We start from the raw sequence: 19175 nt of genomic DNA on the forward strand, positions 1-19175 counted from the left end.
CCATTTTCGTCGCAAGAGATTTTAGAAAAATTTGATAAAACAAACAAAAGAATAACTCTATTTATTTAGCAAAGTTTTTTTTTTTATTAAAATCCAAAGAATTACTTTTACTTTATGCGACAGAATCTGACCACTTCATGTTTTCCGACCGGTTCCGACCAATGCCGATCACTCCGTTAAAATCCCACCAAATCCGATGAGTTTTGTAAAAATCCGATGGTCTCCGATTGGTTTTAAGTTTAATGTAATTTAATGTATTTTTGTGATATTTCTTGCAGTTTTATTTATGGCTAACGGCACGAGGGAGAGAAATGGACACTTATACGTGTTCAAAAACGCGAGAACATTTCCACTTGAAGTTTCGAAAGAGACGACGTACATGGAGTTAGTCGACATGGTGTACAAGAGAGTCGATATATAGACATATCAAAGTATGACTTTAAGTTTGAAGTTCCATATGAAGCCGGTAATATGCCGATTGAGCCTGCTTTGTTGAAGGACGATATTGACGTTAAGTAGTATACGAAGTACAAAAGTCGTAGAATTTATGCACTTTGTGTAACTTTGGTATCGAAAGAAATCATAACGTTAACTGCAAAAAGAGTAGATAAAGGAAAAAATGTGATCAATGAAGAATTGTCTCGCTTTGAACTCAACAAGAGATGACATAATCTGATTATCAATGACCGAAATGATGTTCTTGTGTTCAACAATCGAGCAGATGACCGAGATGATGAAGTATACAGGCGTGACAAAGATGATTACCACAACAACGATCGAGATGATGAACACAAAAGTGACGGGGATGATGAAGACAAGTTTGACGGAGACGATGGACACAACAGTGACAAAGGAACAAAATTTGAAGAGTTCGCAAACCCTGAAGAATATGAAGATTTTGTTAAACATTTTATAGTACCATCGGGACACGGTGAACCGTTGTGTGACCATCGTAAAGTTGTATCACCAACAGATTGCGTGCCTTACTCATGGAACGCCCCCGCTTTCACAGCCGATGATTTTGTCAAGGAAGAAGGTAATGAAGGTCCAAGTCTGTTGCCAAATTCTTCCACATGTAATAAAAATGAGATGCACTTATATTCTTAAATGAAAAATGTTATGTTATATGTATTATAACCGCTGAATGCAATAGGTAGCACAAAAGATATATATATCTTGGGAAGGAGTTTGAGTCCAAGAAACAGATGAAGCAAGATATTCACGTTTTTGCTCTAAAAAAAATTTCGAGTTTAAAGTGAAATCTTCTTCAAAAAAGAGATGGTATGTCATATGCAAAAATGAGATGTGCACTTGGAAGCTGAGGGGTGTTGTGCAGTGGTCTGATATGTGGCAGATTACGTCATACGAGGGTTGACATTCTTGCGCGCGTGTGGTTCGAACAGAAGGTCATAGAGGAGTTGCACTTTGGGTTATTAGGCACGTCTTTAAAGATAAGGAAAGTATTAGCTCTATGGCTGAGTATTCGGCACATAATGTAAGAGATGAAGTCAATATAAGATGGGGTGTAGGCATCTCGTACTTAAAAGCTTGGAGAACCAGCGAGAAAGTAATTTCATACGTAAGGGGTACGCAAGAAGAATCTTATCAGAAGTTATCATCTTGGCTATACATGTTGGAGCAAAAGAATCATGGGACTCTGACTGCGTTTGTGAAAGATGGCGATAAATTCGAGTATGTGTTCTTTTCTATTGGGGCTTGTCATAGAGGGTTCAAGTCTTGTTGACCGGTCATATCATTAGACAGTTCATTTTTTAAGACAAAATACGGTGGACAGTTGCTATGCGCAATTGAGATGGATGCTAATTCCCAGTTATATCCACTTGCATTCATATCCGAGTTGAAGACGTTGTCATGCTTTGTGGATTTAGTTTTTGAGAAAGTTGAGAGAAGTTATTGGTGAAGACGTTGAAGAGTTGGCGTTCATATCCGATCGACAAGTTATCGGTGAAGACATTGAAGAGTGTCATGCTTCGTTGAAGTGGTGTACCCGGTATCCTTCTTGGAGCATGCTATCATCATCTAAAACTAAATGTTCAACATAAATTCAAGACCGATCATTGTGGCATTGAACTGAATGCCGCCGCTTATGTTTTCAATAAGACCGCTTTCGAAGCTCATTTTCGACAATTGAGAAGGAAAGATGTCGAGATGGCTAAGTATCTCGAGGAAGTCGGTTTTGATCGGTGGGCAAGAGAATTTTTTCCTGGGAAACGGTAAAACTCAAACTCTTCCCTTTGTCATTACAAGTGTTTAACTAATTTTATAACGTGGCTAATATGTAACTGTTTGTATAGGTACGATATAATGCAATAATGCAGAAAGCTTCGACAATAAGACGAGGATTGCTAGAACGTTTCCCATTACCACGTTGCTTAAGTTCATTAGATTCACACTTCAAACGTGCTTTTTTGATCGAGAAGAAATGGCTAGGAAATGTGATACAAGACTGTCCTCGAAATTTCAAGAGAATTTCACCCATCTAAACGGCAAGGCACAATTCGTCAATACCTATGGACTCGCTATATATGAATGTCTTGTTAGAGATGAGAGAGGTGACTTTGATGTGCATTTGTTGAGAAAGATATGCACTTGTGGACTACCACAACTACTTGGAATCTCGTGCGAGCATGTCATCGCATCTGCACAACACAAGAGTGTCGACATTTATTCGTTGTTCAGTCATTTCTATTTGAAGGAGACATGGATTGAGATGTACAAGCAATCTATATATCTTGTTGGGAATGAAGATCAGTGGAACGTTCTGAATGACATAAAAAACATGAAGGTGTCGGAACCAGTTGAAAAAAAACAAGCCATTCGACCGAAGAAAAGTATAAAAAGGAAGGCGGAGATCGATACCCCTCTCAAGGTGAAAAAGTTGTTATTCACCGCAAATGTGGTAAATGTGGTGGTATGGGCCATAACAGGAAGACGTGCACTTGGAGAAAGTGAAAACAATTGTCTTTTATTTTGTTTAGAAATTATGATGTTTGTATATTTATGTTTACAACTTTTGAATGTGTTTTGTTGAACATTTGAAGTTTAAGTTTATATCTATGTTTATGTTTATGTCTATATTTATATGTTTTATTTAGTATTTAATTTCATACCGAACATTAACATAACCTTTCAAAATATTTAATGACATAAAAATATCCAAAATATTTAATGTCAATACATATCAAAAACTTAATGTCATAACACATCAATACATATCATCGCACTTCTAATTGAAAAAATGAGTCGGTCGACCGTTTCTTCCTTAAAATACTTAGAACTTCATTTATTAAAACTAACCTGGTATCGCCTCATTCTCTCTAGCCTGCGACCGTTCATACTCAGAGCTCTCAAGACGGTCGCCTGAGAATGTACCATTTGATTCCACATTTCCTCCATCAAAGCCCATGGAGCGGGATGATCGGGACGATCGGGAGGTGCGGGAGCTTCAGGACGAGCATGAGCACGCTCAGGACGTTCAGACTGAAATGATTGAAACTAATAACTAATTCATATAAAACTACTAGTAACTAAACTCATATTTAATTAATAAAATAGAATTTATCTGACAAGGTTCTCGCGGAGTATTTGAAACATGTTCTTCGTCATCGTCTTCCTCACTCCACAAGTTCTCGTCTTCGTCCTCTTCGGCTTGTCTGAGTACGCCGGCTTCTTTTGCGGTTGACTGTACTAAGTCGATCTCTTTCTCGATATTACGTGGCTAAACCACGTTTTCGCCTTCAGTCGGATAGAGCGATTGACTGAGCTGCGTCTCTAGTCGCTCGAAGAACTCGTGCTCTCCGATCCTTGGTCTCAACATCTAAAGAACGCCGAGCTACAAGACAAAAAAAATTATAAATATTTAAAAGTTAGAGACGTTAAGTCAGATAACTGTAGCTATAAATATTTATAAAAATTATAAATTATAAATTACCGTTTTTTTGAGCAAAATCTTCTCGACGTCCTTGCACGTGACCACCAGATGCTTGACCAAGAATGCATCCTCGGTACTCTGACACCGGCATTATTCCCGAACTGCTGACCAAACTCCGGGATATCCTCGAATGCCAAATATTGCACCGCGTGCAAATTCCCCGATAAGGAGTACTTCGCCTCCTTATGTAGAACATTCTCTTTCGTGGATTTGTCCTTTACTTGTTCGTAGTAGCCCGACAAATTCACCGAGAGGGACGACAGAGTCTTGGCCCACGTGATGTTCCCCCATGGCAGAGAATAGAAGAACGACAAGTCCTTAACCATGTAGAGGTACTTGTCGTTGATGGTTTTGTTATGTTCTAGGCCAAGGAGATACCCAAGACAAACACACACAAACCGAGTTTGTACGCATCGTTCGGATCTTGACATGACTTGAACGCATTTACCAAGACGTCAAACTTGGCTTTTGACACGCAGTTCAAGTAATCTGTCACGAGCCTATCGCTCCTTCCTTGTTCTGCTCCGCTGCCGCCGGACCATCTTCCATACTGAATCCGGTTTTATCAACGCGTATTCGAGCCTTCCGAATCTCACACGCTTATTTCTCAATCCGAAATGAATCCCCCCCCCCCCCCCCCCCCCTTTCGTTGGGTTGGAGAAGAAGATAGTGTAGGAGAACCATATAAAAATTTAGCATAGTCCCCTCGAGGAATTGGGCGAACGGAGTCTCCACCACCCTAGGAAGTAGATCAAGAACGGTGAATTGTTCTTTCACCATCTTCAAGTATCCCGAACCACCGTATGTGATTCGACCCGCAAAGTCATGCTCGCATAGAAACGTCAATTTGTCCTAAAACACGAATTAAAACAGGATTAATCTCATATTTTTCCTACAATAACTAAAACCTTAAAAACAATAGTTCATGAAACTTTTTGTAATATAACGTCATATATAACATAAAACGAAAAATCAACAATTTATAAGTAAATTTAACATAAAAAAAACATCAATTTATTAGTATATTGTTCATAATTAAAAAAACAAATATTTATTATTATATTGTTCATAATTAAAAAAATAACTAATCAATAATTAAAAAAACAACTATATATTAGTATATTTTGTGCATAATTAAAAACACAACTATTTATTAGTTTATTTATCATAAACACACACCAAATTATCTTAAATTAAAAAAAAAAAATTCATTCTTCGAGAACAAGTCGGATTTGGTCGGATTTTATCAAGGAGGTCGAAAATCGTCGGAAATTGTCGGATTCAGTCGGAGTGTCGGAGACCATCGGAATTGGTCGGACACCTCAAAACCATATAGCCCTTTGAGAGCTCGACAACCACCAACGCCGGAAGGAGCCGGTCGGATTTGGAAGGAGCCGGTCGGATTTGGAAGGTGGGCCGTTCGGATTTTGATGGAGAAGGTCGGATTTTGCTTGTCTCGTTCGGATTTGGGTTTGTTCGGTCGGATTTGGGGAGAGAAAGAGAGAGAAAGTGAGAGAGTGAGAGTGAAAGAGATGAAGTATGAGAGAGAGGGTGGGTATATATGAACTGGGGGTATTTTTGTCCGAAACTGGTACAAAAGTTCAATTTTGGATATTTCTTAACTAGTGGGTCTAATTGAGATATTTTCATTACTTTAGGGTCTAGAAAATGAAATTTCTCTTTGTAATTTTCACAAAATAATGATTTTATTTTTGAAATAATATAGTGGTGATTTTGAGAGGGTATGGCCATAGAAAAATATAGAGAAATGTTAATCTTTCATAAAAGAAAATGTGGTTTTGGAATTTTTGTTACGATGAGTTGGTTATTTTTGTAATGGAAAAACTGTTATTCTGTGTGATGTAGGAAACATCTTCCTAGAACATGAGGTTTCTGTTTTACACGTCAGTACAATGACGTGGATTTCTGATAACAGACTTTTTGTCTGATTCGGGTTCCATGCTTTTTTTTTTATCGTCCAATAAGCGTTCTCTCAGTGCATTGAAAAATCTTAGCCAATGACACTATGCTGGTTTGTGTCTTATATAAGGGTCGCTTTCCCTCTTTAGTAGGGTACACATCTAGGCATTTTTGTTGCAGTCTTCATCGCCTAAATATTGTGTCCTAGATGTGCTTGTTAATCGGTTTTGTTGACAGCCATTGTTAGAGCTTTGTCACAGAGTTGTTTGTGTGTTGATTCAGGTTATTGTAAAACACGTATTGTTATAAATATTGTTGAAACACTGGGAGAGTGTGAGTGAAAATTGAGGGGACCTCAAACACGGGGGGAGCCTGAGTTAGAAATTGTTAGGGTAGTTTAAAGTTATAGGAAATCTAGAAGGTGATCATCCATGGCTGTCCGATGTTGTACTTACTCTACCGTCTAGTGAAGTTCTCTTTCCACCGAAAGTATCATCCCTCCGAAAGTAAGCACGATTAGCCGAACTGGGTTACCATCTCTTGTGTCTCTTTACTTTCAGTTTGTATGATTGTGTTATTTTGTTAAACTAATAAGTTATTTTTTAACCTATTACAACATCCTTAGAAACATCACAATAAACAGTAGATATACTTTTACAGAAATAAACGGTGGTTTTTTCATTGATTGCACACTAAATGAAAAAAATAATGTGTTATGTTTGAAAGATGTGAGAATAGAAATGAGTCTCACACTTATTAAATATTAATGATACGAGCTCGTTATTTATGTACAAAGTGATAATCATTATTAAGTGCTATAGATTTAAGCGTTACTTGGTCTTCTCTTGCGTGTTACTTGCACAATTAAGCGGGAGCGCAACGCTAGCCTTGGGTTATCATTTTAATTGTCGTATCGTTTGTGACAATAACTTTTGTCCAAATGCATAGGTTCAACTATTCGTCATTAAATCATTCGCGAGCTAGTACGATATTCGAGACCTTCAAAATATGTTCGAGGGACAAAAGATATTATAAAGAAAACACATCTCACGCTTGATTCAAGCTCGGATGTCTTGAACTTCAAAGAATTTTCTAACAAGAACTAATTACAACTAAATAAACAACGATGATAACACATAATCTGCTAGTATACTAAAATCAAGTGCTTAAATGGCGGATTTTTGTAGTCATTAAAGTTGGACCCATTTGGTATGAGATTTTGAATTGTTTTTGGAATTTTGGTCCCTAAAATAAGGCAGGAGCAGGACTAGTAGCTGTTGTAATGGCCTAAATTATTCTCTTGTACTCTTGATTGCTTTTTCTTTTGTTATTTTCCCAGTCATTATCACCTTGTAAAGTTGTCCACCATCACTTGTCCTTTAATTTGAAGAGAGGAAATAGTTCTCACCACATTACTGTAAACAGGATTCATAAAATGACAACATTACTGTCGAAACAACCAATCTATACGTACAGCTTGTGTTTTGTTGGTTCTTCAGATTCGGTGGATTTCTTTGCATGGATTTTGCCAAGTCCTTTTGTGCCAAAAAAATCTGTCTTTTTTTTTAAGTACGTGTGCGTATGCCAAAAAATATAATCTCGTTAACTAATATTGTTACTTTTATTTGTGAACATTACTGATCTTGATTTAGGAGTCCTATATCGCAGCTAGCACTTTCAATATGGCTTTATTTATTTTTTTCGCTTTAGAGAACGCGTTTTTGTAATGTTTAGATGAGAATAGTAAACAAGGGGTGCACTATGCAGAGCAAGAGCACGAGTTAGTCCGACAGTTTTGTCAAATTTATTTGAGGAATTTCATTAATTACACTCACTAATGTATCAAAATTTAATAATAGAGTCAATGACGTCATAATACCAAAATTAGTCTTATCCATACATTTCAGGCAACAAAAAAAGTGTACCACTAACCTTCAATACCTCCTATTTATTTTTTTAATTACTTGCACACTTCATATTTTACTCATTATCTCTTTTATCTCTCTAATTTTATCTCTTTGTAACTTCTGAGTCCAAGAATCACATTGGAAATCCATTTTTTTAACTAAAAAATTAAGTTTAAATTAATACGTTGGACATCATATTAATTTTTTTTTCTTATTTATGGAATATTTTTTTTGTGTGTGAAGGTTATCAAGAACGTGTAAATCAATGTTATCTATAAATACCAGAAATTGTCTTGAGTGCATAATGTCTGCAAAAAGAGGTGTGTAATTTGTGTTAAACCCTTGCGAGCATCAACCACAAGAAAAACGTCTGTCACTCAAATGGAACATTATCTCGAGAGACAAAATTCGTTCATATATGCTACGAAATAATGAAGAAAAAAAGACAACTGATTATAGATTGTTTAGAAAGCGCAGTTAATACCCTAAGCTTTGGAATTTCGATGTAGTACAATATGATCACGAACAATATCATATTTTTTTCCAAAGGAAAATATACATGCACAAATATCGACGGAACACATTTTTTTTTCTCCTCCCTTTTTCTTTAACTCAAAGAAAAGAGCTCCGGCCAGTCGTGGCTATCAACCAGCTTATTGTTCTTATACAATATATTCGTCAAAAAATAATTTATATTTATTATCTTTTTTGTTTTAAATATTCAACGATATGCTTGTATACAATACATAGCTTATAAAAAAAAAACAGAAATGATGTTTGTAGTCGGAACGAGGACAAATAAGTTGATGGGTCCCACCATAATGCGTTGTGGGTCCCACATACTTGCCTATTTTTCTCTACGATGTCGCGATTACAAGGACTACGAATATCAATTCTTTATAAATAAATTTTTAAAAAAATATATTAGTTGCACGGTAATCGCGCGGACGCTCTCACAAAAACTTCAATACGTAAAAGTGCTGATGCATATCACTGCATAATTTAATTGCGCAGTAAATTAAAAACCACATCACCACACGTATTTAAATCAGTTGGTTATATGATTGGAATGTGGCAGTAGTACCATTGTGGCTCTAAAATAAAAACCATACACAGATTTCCAAGCTGTAATACTTGCTTTCAAGCTGGCATATTAGAGGTGCTTTTGAGTTTAGATTGAGATTCCCTTAACTTTTTTTTTTTTGTCCATTAGTTCCATATTGATCTTCTCTACTTAATTTACACCTTCCCCTCTGTGCAAACACATAATCTTTCTCTTGCCAACTGAAACCCGCTTAAGGCAACAAAATTAATAGGGTCTTACAGCTAATTAATTAATAGTCAATACTTTGTTAATTATGTAAGATAGTCATTAACTTAAATTAACGAAAATCAAATATCTGAAATACTCTTTATAAAATATTTCAAAATTAAAAATAAAAAACCGTCATTAAAACACACATTAGTAATAGTATATGTATTTATAATCCATTCAATCATTCCTTTTTTTATATATATATATTTCCTAACTACCCCACCAAAAATTAAAACACTGCATAGGCAAAATGCGTTCGCATTATTGCCCTGACCATCCCATTTTTTGTTTTCTTTCACAACTCATCTCTCTCTCTCTCTCTCTCTCTCTCTCTCTCTCTCTCTCTCTCTCTCTCTCTCTCTCTCTCTCTCTCTCTCTCTCTCTCTCAACTTGACTACAAAAGAATGTTAGAATTTAATAATGTGCTAACACTTGTCGGAATAATCTGTGCAAGGCTTTTTGCTCAAAAATTAAAAATAAAAACCTGGACAAATTTCTTTATTGTTGGATTTTTGCTCAAACTTAATTAGCTAATGTCCAATTATTGTACCTCTTTAGTTGTTTTGGGTTGTGTGGGTGACTTCAACTAATTCCAGTGACAAAAAAAGAATGGTGATTTTAATTTTCTTGATAGGACTACACAACACAAGTCATTCTAAGTTGAAATTAGTCATCCTTTACTTATTTTTACTATCCATATACTATATCCTTAATTTATTTTTCTTCTTAAAGGTATATATTTTTAGATCAATAACATCCGGAAAGTTACACCTGCTTGAGTTATGATCTCATCATCATGATTTAAGACACATGAGATTAGATCGATGGACATAATTATAACAAAAAAAAGAAGTTATTTTGTAATTAGATCATCAGAAAAAATATGGATATAAGGCAACACGGTTTAGTTATATAAATAATTAGGATTGTTGTAACGATATTATATTCATTATTCTTATATCATGTGTGTTGTCAGAGAGAGAAAACACTCCAAAGAAAACTTGATTGAGAGAGAAATCAAGAGGAAATTGCCTTTTGTTAAGTGTATCAACAACGAAGAGACTTCATCTCATTGATAGTGATTAATACAATAAATATCAGTGTCCTAGAAACTATTACCACGAGTGATTATCAAGAACAGGGACTCCCCTTAAATTTGAGACCCCTCTCAGTTTTACTCTTCAAGCACTCGCCTATGCTTGGTTGACTTCAATCTCAACACGCGCGAAAACTTCAATCACGCAAACACAAAACCCAAATGTCACAAATACTCAGTCTTCTAGAATAGTGTTTGAAGAATAACACCGCTCTAAACAAAACAACTAGTTTCCCAGTCTGCCGATCGTGCACGTCTAGGAACCTTAATTCTTTTGTTCAAGCGTCAAGGCTGCTAAGGGGGGAGCGCACGGCTTTTATAGCAGTCATACATCTCTGGAAGTAAATATAGGGTTTCCTTACCTATACACGCGAGAAGATCACCAACGAAAGTCTACTGCGAAGCAATCTGACAAAACAGAAAACTTGCCAGAAAAACAATCTGCGCACAAGGAGAAGGATGTCTCGACAAAAGCTGAAGCATGAAGACCACATCTTTCCTCAACAACTTGCACTAAAAAATAGTGTCAACTTGAACGTACCAACAATCTCCTACTTCCAGAGCAGTTCTCAGTCAGACAACGTCATGAGCAGAATAGGAATAAATGACCATATGTCAAAATAAATGCCACATGACTACATCTCCCCCTGATTGCCTCCAAAACATACCAAAGGCAAGGATAGACCAAGTCAAAAGGAGGAACCAAAAAGTCTGAGTATAGAGAAGAGAACTGAAACATCATATAAACAACACACCACAATCCGAACATAGTCGGAACTACCATAGTAGCAGAATAGGCTGAACACAAAAGCAGTCAGGGTGCTTCAGCCGGATCACACACAGAATATAAAACCATAATTCAAGAGATACACACTATCATAAAAACAGATTGGTGAGCAGCAGTCTTTGAGGAGTCGTCATAACTTTCATTTTCAAGCTCGTCAGAGTCACTACTGCCTGAAACTTCACTCTCTCCAACCCAACCTACACCTTCAGCATCTTTGTCCTGACCATGTTGCGAGGTAGATGCTCCATCTTTTCGAAGAGAAGATGTCATCTCTTTCACAAGTCTCTCACAAATAGACTTCCTGTGATAGGAGGTCTCTATGATTTCCTTGAGGGCATCAATCTCATCATAAAGTCCCTTCAAGAGATTGCTTTGCACAGCTTCTGAGAGAGGACCCATCTTCAGTGTGCTGCCTGTGGCGAAAGATGTCGCGATAGATAGTCTGACAAGGTCATGGGCATGTTTCCCTTCGAAGAGCTTGTGACTGAAGGTAAGGACACTAGGCTTTTTCCCTACAACATCTGAATTTCGCAAAATATTCTGGTCTTTCTTGAGCAAAATGCCAGTGATGATCGAAGGAAATCCGATGGAAAGCTTCATAACATAGGATTTGGCATGCTTGGCCAAGTGATCAAAAACAAATTCTCCAAAGTCAAAGGAGGAGCGAGTACCTATTTGGTAGATCAAACATGCCAGCTCTGCCTTGATGCTAGAGCCATGCGAGGAGGAGCCCAGTTAGCTATGCCGATGCGATAGAGAACAGAGTACTTTGTAGAGAGATCAGAAGACGGTAATGTACCCTTGGTAGCCCAAACTTTGGTCTCATCACCAATAATCTCCTTAGCAATAATGTCCAAGGAAGTAACGCGGTCAGCAGTTATGATTTTTCCTCGAGCAAAGAAGTTGCTAATAACATCAGGAGAAATCTCAAAACAATGAGCTTTGACACACACCTTCATGAACTCAGTGTCATCAAGAACATCAAAGGACGGGGAGAGATTGACTATGAATTCCTTCACCATAGTGGGGTAGTAGACGCCAATATCAGTGACTGTCTTGATCATCTCAGCATCTTGCAAGAGTTCCATGATGACTCCAATCTTCAGAGCTTCACTGGACAGCTTTTTCTTGGGAAAGATGGCGTGATGATACATAAACCGCCACTTAAGAACGCCATCTTCCTTGTGGAAAGAGACATTGTACATGGGATCTGATTCTTGGGTAGCTTCTAACCTCTCACAGACCTTCTGTTCTCAAGGGAGAGTGACAACGAAGGAACCTCTTCTTCAACTTCAGCAGAGTCGTTGACCACAACTTCCACAACTGGTTTCTTCATCAATTTCTTGTTGACGCTGCCTTTTGGAGGTATAGATCAAAGCGGGTTTGGGAGTACCATAGAAAGTACTCTTTCGACACTTTCAGCTACAAAAAGTGGTTATGAATGGAGGTTTCTTCCCCGAGATCGAGTCGAGATACCCTCCTTGGAACTCCTTCAAATTCAAGTTCATCAGATTGGACTACAGATTTGACTACTTCGGAATCCTGCTTCTTTTTCTTGGCGGCTGACCTTGACCTTCTTCTTCTTCTTGGGCTTGACAGGGACATCCTTAGGCTTGTTGGCCTCTGAAATCTTCCTCTTTCTCTTCTTCTTTTCAGACAGAAGAGTAGCAATACACATATCATCGTCCTGAGTAACTTTTCTTTCAAGTAGGCAAGAACAGCCTCACAAGTACCTTTCTTTTTCTCATCCCCTTCAGAGACGGGCAGAGAATGTTGGGACAACAGTCTCGACATGTTGACCCAAGCCTAAAATTCCACCGATTACATCCACATGCGGGGTTTCATGATCGACAAGAAGTGATTCCAGATTCTCACTATCTTTTATATTCTCCTCTACAAGATCAGGGCGTGAGATGGGAATAGCTTGAATCAAGACATGCGGGCTTTCGAGAGGAGAGACATTTGCAAGATCTTCTTCAGCGACAACAATAGGGTCATCACCACTTTCTTCTGAGGAATTGCTTGAGCTAACATCTCCAGTGATGTCGGCGATGGTGAGAGCAGATTTCTCAAGCATAGCTTTTCTGGCGGCGGCGAGGGAAAGGTTTGCAGGAGGAACTGACGACCCAGCAATAACCCTCCAGACTTACCATCGGCGTGATTACTAGGTCGCATTCCTCGAACCCGGACACCATGCTTGTTTCTCTCTGGCGCAGACCATTTCTTCTTGACATCCTTTGTCTTCATTTTCGTCTTTTCTTTTTTGCAGAGACTGTGGTGCTAATTCTGCTCCTTGTTCCCACCATTATGATGTAAATACCAAGGTAACTACCACAAAAATAACTGTCAAGAGAGGTAGTTAAACAAATCAAATAAATTGTGTAAGAGAAAGACGAGAAAACAAGAATTCAGAGCTTCAGCGAATTTTGAAAAAGAAAAGTAACTTCCCAAACTTTCTTGAAAAACAAAAAAACAAACCGTCTCTTGCATGCTTTGGGAGCTGATGAATAGCACAACGACGACGTATAACCAAATGGGCCGTAATACATTTCCAGCCCAAACGAGAACATAATGGCATTATAGCCCTGTAAACAAGTCGAATGGGCCAACCATATATATGGGCCCATGAAAGTGGACTTTTGTAGCACAAAGAGACATGAATCAGAAGAAGATTACCACAATAAGGATGAGACTCATAGGCATAGACCAGGAAATAGTCATGTAATTGCTATTGATCAATAACACATAAACCAAGAGATGATCGGAGACTCTCAAACCGGCTTGCATCTATTGCTTTGGAAGATGTCAGCAAGTTGTCTTTCAGTGAGAATGTACTCGAGTTTAATCTTCTTATCCTCCACAAGATCACGAATAAGGTGTTGTCTGATTTCAATGTGCTTCGTCTTGCTGTGTTGGACATGATTTTTAGAGATATTGATGGCGTTGATGTTTTCACGAACAAAGACATGACATCTTGCCCGACACCATACTCAGTAAGCATCTGTTTCATCCACATCAACTGCGAACATCTACTTCCTACTGCAACATATTCTGACTCAGTAGTAGACATGGAAATACAGTTCTGCTTCTTACTGAACCAGGAAATAAGATTGTTTCCAAAATAGAAACATCCACCAGATGTGCTTCTTCTATCAACAACGTTTCTTGACCAGTCAACATCACAGTATCCCAAAAGAGTAGAAGAAGTGTCAAAGGTATATAAAAGCCCAAAATCAACAGTTCCTGAAATGTACCTCACAATGCGCTTAGCCTGAGAAAGATGGCTAACTTTGGGATTGGCTTGATATCGAGCACAAACCCCAACATAGTAAGCAATGTTAGGGCGACTACAGTGAGGTATAGAAGACTTCCAATAATACTTCTGTACATACTTTGATCAACAGATTCACCAAGATCATCCTTTGTGAGTTTCACATGAGAGGCAGCAAGAGTTCGTTTGTGAGACGATTTTTCCAGACCAAACTTCTTCACAATGTTCTTAGCATACTTACTTTGAGAGATAAATATGCCATAATCCATCTGTCTGATATGAAAACCTAAAAAGAAATTGAGCTCTCCAACCATGCTCATTTCGAACTCAGATTGCATTTGTCGTACAAAAAAGTCCACCATCTTGTCTGACATTCCGCCAAAGACAATGTCATCAACATAGATTTGTGCAATCATGAGATTTCCTTCTTCTTTCTTTATGAACAAGGTTTTATCTACTCTGCCACGGATGTATCCATTTTACACAAAAAACTGAGTTAGTCTTTCGTACCAGGCGCGAGGTGCGTGCTTTAACCCGTAGAGTGTTGGAATTGATCTAGGATTAAGAAAAAGTTTAACGCTTCGAGCAAGCGGTGGAATTTAAAAAGTTTCTTCAAAACAAGTAAAAACGATTTTACTAACCTAGACAAAGAGCAAGTACATATAATTTAAAACTATAAACGAGCAATACAAGTTTACTAACCTTTGAGAAGCTTGAACGTTGAGATGCCTTCGGAAGGTTGAAACGTTCGTCTCCCCTCACAGCACGTCTCTCTTCTTTCCTCGGGAACTCGAGCAACCATGAAAGTTTCTATCACTAGAATCACTCGAGAAAGAAATGAATTAGTGTGTGGGCACTTTTAAACACAGCGACTCGAGAACAAGTCTCAAAGTCGAAGAGCTAAAACACTAGGTCAAATGTGGACCTAGGTGCCAAAACAAAATGAAAAGAAAACTAGAGAGAGAGAGGATTGGCCACCACAAGGTCTAGAGAGAGAAGCTCTCAATCTCTAACTTATGTGGAATGAGAAAACAATGAGAATGAGGCATCTACTTATAGGGAAGGGATTACCTTCAATAAGGTAGTTTCCTCTTCTATAGAATATCACATATTCATGAGCAAATATTTCCTCTTTTCTCTTGCCTTTGGACGTGCAACATATATTATGCAAGTCCTTGGATTTGTTTCCTCTTTTGTTTTTGCTTCTCTCTTCCCTTATCTTGCCGAAATTCTTCTTTCCTTATAGAGGAAATTTGTTTCCTATTTTTCTTTTGGCAAGTATATTTATACATTAATGCACAAAATAATCTCTCTTTTTCTCTGTTGGGTTGGACGAAATTAAGGCTCTAGAACATGCTTCTAGATGTTTCTTCATTTGTTTATGACAACATAAGAAAAGCCCATTAAGAATTTTCAAATAAAATTCCATGAAATGAAATTAATCATCAAGGCCCAATTTACTTGAACGTGGCCTTGTGATATAGCTTCATATGTCATCATATGACAATGTCAAAAAATTTATTGACATTCATTTCATCCTATGTCCAAAAGGACAAAAATACCCTTTAGACAATTTTCCGTAAAACTTGTCTCGTTTTTGCTTTGACTTAGCTTCTAGTTTAACTATTCCTACTCGATATGATTTTTGAAAGTGACCTCATGGATCCAAATGAACAAAGCTTGAGCTAAAATACTTGGACTCAAAAGTTCACAAACCTTTTTCAAGTTTAGCTTAATGTCAACTGACTCCACTAAAGAGTTGACACTGAGAATCTCTCGGTTCAAATGAATTTATTTTCTACTCCAGAATTCAACTAATTGTGATGAGTGGATCCACTGAATATTATCTATGTTTACCCTTCATGAATATCATCAGCCAGTCGGGATTTACAAAATTACCATTTTACCCTACTAGCTGTTATTTCCTCAACTCCTTTGTCGCTTGTGAATAAGTTAGAAACAATGTATTGACGAGGAGCTAACAAGTCACATTGTTTCATCCAAAAGACTCAAGACTCAATTTGGACACTGGTCAGTTCATTTATTCACATTCCAAGGAACAAAGCATGAGGTGATATACATTGCATTTCAGCAATCTTGTACATGAATTCCATATCTATCAGAACTTCACAAAGTTACTCATGACATCTTCACAACTTAGTACTTCACCAATAGGTCATGTTCAGAATCACATAGTGAGTTCGAACTCTGACTTTCTCAAATGAGAATACGTAAGCTGTGAAATGGCATGTCTCATTTCTGTATTAAGGTAAGCATGATGCAATTCATACGTAGTGACTTCGAGACATAAGAGGTTAAATGGTTTGTTCTTATTTTGTCTCTAGAAGTGCACTGGTCAATTCAGTACCTTCAGAAGATACCTAGAAGAACTATATAGTCTCCAACTCTCAATGTCCCATAACCAGACATCATAGATTCTCCTAACAATCATACTAAGGTCAATAGTCATATGACCCTTAGATTGCGAATATATCGTTTTAAGCAAACAATGAAGAGTTTATTCATGCAAATCTACATTAGTCTCTTCTTGTGTTGTTAAGTTTGTTTATGGACTAAAGACTAAGTTTTTATCATAAAGCTTCACACAAGGAATAATGAATGAACATTTCAAATTTTTATTAATGAATAAGCAATACAAGCAAGAGTCTTTGTGAGACTTTATTACATCAAATGTACAAAAGTACAAACTACAACTCTTCTTGTGGGCACCATTGACAACATAGAGAGCCTTTCGAAGCTTGTACATATGTTGAGGGCAGCTAGGATCAACAAACACCTTAGGTTGTACAACATACACTTCCTCATTCAGGAACCCATTTAGGAAGACACTTTTGACATCCATCTGAAGAGTTTGAAGTGAAGATGACAAGAAATACCAAGCAACAATCTGATGGCTTCGAGGCGAGCAACAGGGACAAAGGTTTCATCGAAATCCACACATTCCACCTGAGTATAACCATGCGCCACAAGCCTAGCCTTGTTCTGGTTATATTACCATGCTCATTAGATTTATTCTTAAAAATCCACTTAGTTCCAATGACATTTACGTTTTCCGGTTTAGGTAATAACTCCCAGACTTCATTTCTTTCAAATTGCACAAGTTCCTCTTGCATAGCAGTAATCCAGTATTCATCATCAATTGCTTCGGTGACATTCTTAGGTTCAATTTTAGAGACAAAGCAGAGATTACCAATCATTTCTCTGTAGTTGGCTGGATTTTTTTATGCGAGTGCATATCTCATCCTCAACCTCACCAATAACCTCCTTGAAAGGATGATTTTTCTGAACTCTCCTGGACGGAGCCCGTCTTTCAGTATGGATTATGTGTCTTTGTCATGAGTTCGTTCCTCAGGTGAAGCCTCATCTTCAGACACAATGTCATTGGACTTGTCATCAATATTTGTCATGAAATTTGTTCTGCTGGGCAAAGCTTCATCTGTCCTGACATCTGTGCTACTAGGTAAGACTTTATTCTCATCATCAATACTTTTAGAAACATTAGAGGAGTCATTAACAACCACATTTATAGATTCCATCATGGATTTTGTGCGTTTATTAAAGACACGATAAGCCCTACTGTTTCTAGAATAACCGAGAAAAATAGCTTCATCACTCTTAAGATCAAACTTCCGACGAGGATCTCGATCAGCCGGGATATAGCACACCAAGCCAAAGACATGGAAGTACTTAACATTTGGCTTTCTCCCCCTCCATATCTCATAATGAGTGACAGTAGTGCAAGGACGAATGGTAACTCGGTTGTGAATATGTCAGACAGTGTTAAGAGCTTCAGCCCAGAAGTGTAGATGAATGTCTTTGGCAAGCATCATAACTCCATTTCCTGAAGAATGCAATTTTTCCTTTCAACAATCCAATTTTGCTGTGGGGTAATGGGGGCAAAAAATTCATGAGAAAATCCTTCTGCAATACAAAAGTTAGCAAAACTCATGTTTTCAAATTCTCTCTCATGATCACTTCGGATTCTAATCACTTTTCCAATGCTTTCTCCATTTTCCCTTTTCATTTGCTTATATAGAACTTCAAAAACAGAAAAAGTATCAGATTTCTCGCGAATAAAATCAACCCAAGTGTACCTGGAGAAGTCATCGACACACACAAACACGTATCTCTTTCCACCAAGGCTCTCAATATGCATCGGCCCCATCAGATCCATGTGTATGAGTTCAAGAACACGAGAGGTAGTAAGATGTTGCACTATCTTGTAGGAGTTCTTGACTTGTTTTCCTACTTGAGAATCACCACAGATTTTTCCTTCAACAATCTTAAGATCATAGAGCCCGACAATAGCCTTTCAGAGATAATCTTGTGCATGCTTCTGAGATTTAGATGACCAAGTTTATTGTGCCATAGCTTTGCTTCATCAGCTTTAGAAATGAGAGACTTGGTGATCTAGGAATCTTTGACAGGAAACCACGTATAGCAGTTGTCATGGGATCTGGTTCCTTTCATAAGCTTATATTGTTCCTTGTTTATCACAACATACTCATCACGAGTAAAGTTAACAGTATGTTCAAATCACAGAGATTTGGCTAATATTAATGAGATTAGCAGTGAGACCTTCAACCAACAACGCCTCTGTTAAACAAGATAATCCAGGATAGTTAGTCAGACCTTTACCAATAATCTTGGCCTTGAATCCATCACCAAAAGTCACATGGCAATTAGAGTAAGGTTTTATGTTGGAGAAGAAAGCCTTGACACCTGTCATGTGACGAGAACAACCACAGTCAAAATACCAGTCATTGTCAGTGGAGGCACGAAATGTGGTATATGTAATGTTGGCGCGATGGGTTATATTTTTCATTCTCCACTCCATTCAAGGTAAGGGGTTGTGTCGTGATCGAGGTTGCCTGTGGGAGGATTGATGTCGATGAAGGTTCCTTCC

Source organism: Urtica dioica, chromosome 5, assembly GCF_054948205.1.
Source record: "Urtica dioica subsp. dioica isolate 48M chromosome 5, U.dioica_male_clone48M_v1_H2, whole genome shotgun sequence".
NCBI lineage: Eukaryota > Viridiplantae > Streptophyta > Magnoliopsida > Rosales > Urticaceae > Urtica > Urtica dioica.